We start from the raw sequence: 6,733 nt of genomic DNA on the forward strand, positions 1-6,733 counted from the left end.
TCATCAAGGACAACAACCACCCGAGCCACTGCCTGTTCACCCCGCTATCATCCAGAAGGCGAGGTCAGTACAGGTGCATTAAAGCAGGGACCAAGAGACTGAAAAACAGCTTCTATCTCAAGGCCATCAGACTGTTAAACAGCCCCCACTAACATTGAGTGGCTGCTGTCAACACACTGACTCAACTCCAGCCACTTTAATAATGGGAATTGAAGGAAATTGATGGAAAATGTATCACTAGCCACTTTAAACAATGCTACTTAATATAATGTTTACATACCCTACATTACTCATCTCATATGTATATACTGTACTCGATACCATCTACTGCATCTTGCCTATGCCGTTCTGTACCATCACTCATTCATATATCTTTATGTACATATTCTTTATCCCTTTACACTTGTGTGTAAAAGGTAGTAGTTTTGGAATTGTTAGGTTAGATTACTCGTTGGTTATTACTGCATTGTCGGAAGTAGAAGCACAAGCATTTCGCTACACTCGCATTAACATCTGCTAACCATGTGTATGTGACAAATAAATTTGATTTTTGACCTTAGAGCCTGCTGCACTATAGAAATGGAATCACTGGTCACTTTAATAATGGAACACTAGTCAATTTAATAATGTGTACATACTGCTTTACTCATCTCATGTGTATATACTGTATTTTAGTCAATGCCACTCCGACATTGCTCATCCTAATATTTATTTCTTAATTCCATTCTTTTACTTTTAGATTTGTGTGTATTGTTAGATACTACTGCACTGTTGAAGCCAGGAACACAAGCATTAAGCTCCTAAATACGTGTTTGTGACATCTGCTAAATACGTGTTTGTGACATCTGCTAAATACGTGTTTGTGACATCTGCTAAATATGTGTTTGTGACATCTGCTAAATACGTGTTTGTGACATCTGCTAAATATGTGTTTGTGACATCTGCTAAATATGTGTATGTGACCAATAAAATTTGATTTGGTTTGATATAAAAGGAATCAGCCAGTGGGGATGGAATAATTAAGCTGTGCTTGGAAACAATGACAACTCCTGGTCTCTGACTAGTAGTTAGTGTCAGGCACAACAAGTATGCTCACATCCCAGAACTCTACCCCAGCTCCAACAGAGTAAGAGTATCTGGACTGGACAGCTGGCATGGTCTTTCTACAGTGTCTTCTCTGGCACACCGACCCATCTGTACACATTCGAGCCCCGCTAACCAACATTTGTGGTTGATTCAGTGACTTTGCGCCAGGTAGCCAATACTGCACAATTTAATACGGCACTTCCCCCCTCCCCCCCAATTCCCCGATACATGTGTAAATGTGGTATTTTAAATAGTGCCTTCCTGTATTATACTCATGCTACACAATGTATTCTATTCTACGGAGCCATTTACTTTATGTTCGTATCCTTATCTTTTATTATTCTTATAGTTGTTGCATTGTCAAGAAGGAACCTGCAAGTAAGAATTTCATTGGACAGTATATACACCATCTGTATCCTGTACTGTATGTATGTATGTAAGACTATAGGGTAATAGAATGATTTAGGCAAAGAGAATAATTATCTTTGAACCAACTATAGCTGTTACACTGTTGCAATAGAAAGAGAAAGATATCAGATACATACAGTGCCTTGCGAAAGTATTCGGCCCCCTTGAACTTTGCGACCTTTTGCCACATTTCAGGCTTCAAACAAAGATATAAAACTGTATTTTTTTGTGAAGAATCAACAACAAGTGGGACACAATCATGAAGTGGAACGACATTTATTGGATATTTCAAACTTTAACAAATCAAAAACTGAAAAATTGGGCGTGCAAAATTATTCAGCCCCTTTACTTTCAGTGCAGCAAACTCTCTCCAGAAGTTCAGTGTGGATCTCTGAATGATCCAATGTTGACCTAAATGACTAATGATGATAAATACAATCCACCTGTGTGTAATCAAGTCTCCGTATAAATGCACCTGCACTGTGATAGTCTCAGAGGTCCGTTAAAAGCGCAGAGAGCATCATGAAGAACAAGGAACACACCAGGCAGGTCCGAGATACTGTTGTGAAGAAGTTTAAAGCCGGATTTGGATACAAAAAGATTTCCCAAGCTTTAAACATCCCAAGGAGCACTGTGCAAGCGATAATATTGAAATGGAAGGAGTATCAGACCACTACAAATCTACCAAGACCTGGCCGTCCCTCTAAACTTTCAGCTTATACAAGGAGAAGACTGATCAGAGATGCAGCCAAGAGGCCCATGATCACTCTGGATGAACTGCAGAGATCTACAGCTGAGGTGGGAGACTCTGTCCATAGGACAACAATCAGTCATATATTGCACAAATCTGGCCTTTATGGAAGAGTGGCAAGAAGAAAGACATTTCTTAAAGATATCCATAAAAAGTGTTGTTTAAAGTTTGCCACAAGCCACCTGGGAGACACACCAAACATGTGGAAGAAGGTGCTCTGGTCAGATGAAACCAAAATTGAACTTTTTGGCAACAATGCAAAACGTTATGTTTGGCGTAAAAGCAACACAGCTGAACACACCATCCCCACTGTCAAACATGGTGGTGGCAGCATCATGGTTTGGGCCTGCTTTTCTTCAGCAGGGACAGGGAAGATGGTTAAAATTGATGGGAAGATGGATGGAGCCAAATACAGGACCATTCTGGAAGAAAACCTGATGGGAGTCTGCAAAAGACCTGAGACTGGGACGGAGATTTGTCTTCCAACAAGACAATGATCCAAAAAAAAGCAAAATCTACAATGGAATGGTTCAAAAATAAATATATCCAGGTGTTAGAATGGCCAAGTCAAAGTCCAGACCTGAATCCAATCGAGAATCTGTGGAAAGAACTGAAAACTGCTGTTCACAAATGCTCTTCATCCAACCTCACTGAGCTCGAGCTGTTTTGCAAGGAGGAATGGGAAAAAATTTCAGTCTCTCGATGTGCAAAACTGATAGAGACATACCCCAAGCGACTTACAGCTGTAATCGCAGCAAAAGGTGGCACTACAAAGTATTAACTTAAGGGGGCTGAATAATTTTGCACGCCCAATTTTTCAGTTTTTGATTTGTTAAAAAAGTTTGAAATATCCAATAAATGTCGTTCCACTTCATGATTGTGTCCCACTTGTTGTTGATTCTTCACAAAAAAATACAGTTTTATATCTTTATGTTTGAAGCCTGAAATGTGGCAAAAGGTCGCAAAGTTGAAGGGGGCCGAATACTTTCGCAAGGCACTGTACAACTTTAAACTAGAGTAGCCTCGTGTCCTGGAGGAACACCTGACCTGAGTATTCAGAGTCACAATCTTCTGTGAACTCTCAACTCTACTCAACCAGATAAATACTCACACAACTTTCCACACTGGAGTCACTAATAAACCATGTACTGTTAATTAATATTTTTGCAAGTACAAGACGAGGAACATTTGATCTTTTCCCCTGTTCATTGTAACATTGTTGTCATTTGGAAATAAACCACAAAACACCTTTTTTTTTTAGAAACTCTGGTTTGATTTTGAGTTATTGTGGTGCTCTTGTCTAAACTTGTGAATATACCTAATCCAAAGATAGGGAAATGTTTAGAAACAGCAAATAAAATAGCAACAGAGAAAACTCACTAGTCTTTTTAAAGTACAGGTTTCTCTAACCCACTTGTGTGCTATGTAATATAGGTGGTGTCTATTATTGACTATCTATTTTGGTCAAAATCCCATGATTGTATTAGACGCTTTAATAAAATAAAAAGTATATTACAAACCAAGGTGGATGTCCCTTCTGGAGTCTGTTTCTGACTGTTTGAGCAGACACATGCACATTTGTGGCCTGCTGGAGGTCATTTTGCAGGGCTCTGGCAGTGCTCCTCCTTGCACAAAGGCGGAGGTAGCGGTCCTGCTGCTGGGTTGTTGCCCTCCTACGGCCTCCTCCACGTCTCCTGATGTACTGGCCTGTCTCCTGGTAGTGCCTCCATGCTCTGGACACTACGCTGACAGACACAGACTCACTGTGTGAGCCGATGTTACTGGGAGGCAGAGTGGAGTGAGGGAAGATGTACCGTGGCAGTGACATATACGTTTGCCGACAACAGTAAGCCAACAGTGACGAGACAGCCTACAGGGAGGTGGTGAGGGCCCTGGCGGAGTGGTGCCAAGAAAATATCCTCTCCCTGAATGTCAACAGAATTAAGGAGCCGATTGTGGACTTCAGGAAACAGCAGAGGGAGCACACCCCTATGGGACCACAGCGGAGGTGGAAAGCTTCAAGTTCCTTGGTGTACATATCACTGACAATCTGAAATGGTCCACCCATACATCGTGGTGAAGAAGGCGGAACAGCGCCTCTTCAAACTCAGGAGGCTGAAGAAATTCAGCTTGGCCCCTAAGAACCTCAGAAACTTTTAAAGATGTACAATTGAGAGCATCCTGTCGGGTTATATCACCGCCTGGTATGGCAACTACACCACCCACAACCACAGGGCTCTCCAGAGGGTAGTGCGGTCTGCCCAACGCATCACCGGGGGCACACTGCCTGCCCTCCAGGACACCTACAGCACCTGATGTAACAGGAAGGCCGAAATGATCATCAAGGACATCCACCACCCAAGCAAGGGCCTGTTCAACCCGCTATCATCCAGAAGGCGAGGTCAGTACAGATGTTTCAAAGCTGGGACCGAGAGACTGAAACAGCTTATATCTCAAGGCCATCTCTAGCCGGCTAACACCCGGCACCTTCCTGAGACCGCCCACAACCGTAAGGCTCTCCAGAGGGTAGTGAGGTCTGCACAACGCATCACCGGGGGCAAACTACCTGCCCTCCAGAACACCTACACCACCCGATGTCACAGGAAGGCCATAAATATCATCAAGGACAACAACCACCCGAGCCACTGCCTGTTCACCCCACTATCATCCAGAAGGCGAGGTCAGTACAGGTGCATTAAAGCAGGGACCAAGAGACTGAAAAACAGCTTCTATCTCAAGGCCATCAGACTGTTAAACAGCCCCCACTAACATTGAGTGGCTGCTGTCAACACACTGACTCAACTCCAGCCACTTTAATAATGGGAATTGAAGGAAATTGATGGAAAATGTATCACTAGCCACTTTAAACAATGCTACTTAATATAATGTTTACATACCCTACATTACTCATCTCATATGTATATACTGTACTCGATACCATCTACTGCATCTTGCCTATGCCGTTCTGTACCATCACTCATTCATATATCTTTATGTACATATTCTTTATCCCTTTACACTTGTGTGTATAAGGTAGTAGTTTTGTAATTGTTAGGTTAGATTACTCGTTGGTTATTACTGCATTGTCGGAAGTAGAAGCACAAGCATTTCGCTACACTCGCATTAACATCTGCTAACCATGTGTATGTGACAAATAAATTTGATTTTTGACCTTAGAGCCTGCTGCACTATAGAAATGGAATCACTGGTCACTTTAATAATGGAACACTAGTCAATTTAATAATGTTTACATACTGCTTTACTCATCTCATATGTATATACTGTATTTAATAATGTTTACATACTGCTTTACTCATCTCATATGTATATACTGTATTTAATAATGTTTACATACTGCTTTACTCATCTCATATGTATATACTGTATTTAATAATGTTTACATACTGCTTTACTCATCTCATATGTATATACTGTATTTAATAATGTTTACATACTGCTTTACTCATCTCATATGTATATACTGTATTTAATGTTTACATACTGCTTTACTCATCTCATATGTTTATACTGTATTTAATAATGTTTACATACTGCTTTACTCATCTCATATGTATATACTGTATTTTAGTCAATGCCACTCCGACATTGCTCATCCTAATATTTATTTCTTAATTCCATTCTTTTACTTTTAGATTTGTGTGTATTGTTAGATACTACTGCACTGTTGAAGCCAGGAACACAAGCATTAAGCTCCTAAATACGTGTTTGTGACATCTGCTAAATACGTGTTTGTGACATCTGCTAAATACGTGTTTGTGACATCTGCTAAATATGTGTTTGTGACATCTGCTAAATACGTGTTTGTGACATCTGCTAAATATGTGTTTGTGACATCTGCTAAATACGTGTTTGTGACATCTGCTAAATACGTGTTTGTGACATCTGCTAAATATGTGTATGTGACCAATAAAATTTGATTTGGTTTGATATAAAAGGAATCAGCCAGTGGGGATGGAATAATTAAGCTGTGCTTGGAAACAATGACAACTCCTGGTCTCTGACTAGTAGTTAGTGTCAGGCACAACAAGTATGCTCACATCCCAGAACTCTACCCCAGCTCCAACAGAGTAAGAGTATCTGGACTGGACAGCTGGCATGGTCTTTCTACAGTGTCTTCTCTGGCACACCGACCCATCTGTACACATTCGAGCCCCGCTAACCAACATTTGTGGTTGATTCAGTGACTTTGCGCCAGGTAGCCAATACCGCACAATTTAATACGGCACTTCCCCCCTCCCCCCCAATTCCCCGATACATGTGTAAATGTGGTATTTTAAATAGTGCCTTCCTGTATTATACTCATGCTACACAATGTATTCTATTCTACGGAGCCATTTACTTTATGTTCGTATCCTTATCTTTTATTATTCTTATAGTTGTTGCATTGTCAAGAAGGAACCTGCAAGTAAGAATTTCATTAGACAGTATATACACCATCTGTATCCTGTACTGTATGTATGTATGTAT

Source organism: Oncorhynchus mykiss, chromosome 23 (assembly GCF_013265735.2).
Source record: "Oncorhynchus mykiss isolate Arlee chromosome 23, USDA_OmykA_1.1, whole genome shotgun sequence".
Taxonomy (NCBI): domain Eukaryota; kingdom Metazoa; phylum Chordata; class Actinopteri; order Salmoniformes; family Salmonidae; genus Oncorhynchus; species Oncorhynchus mykiss.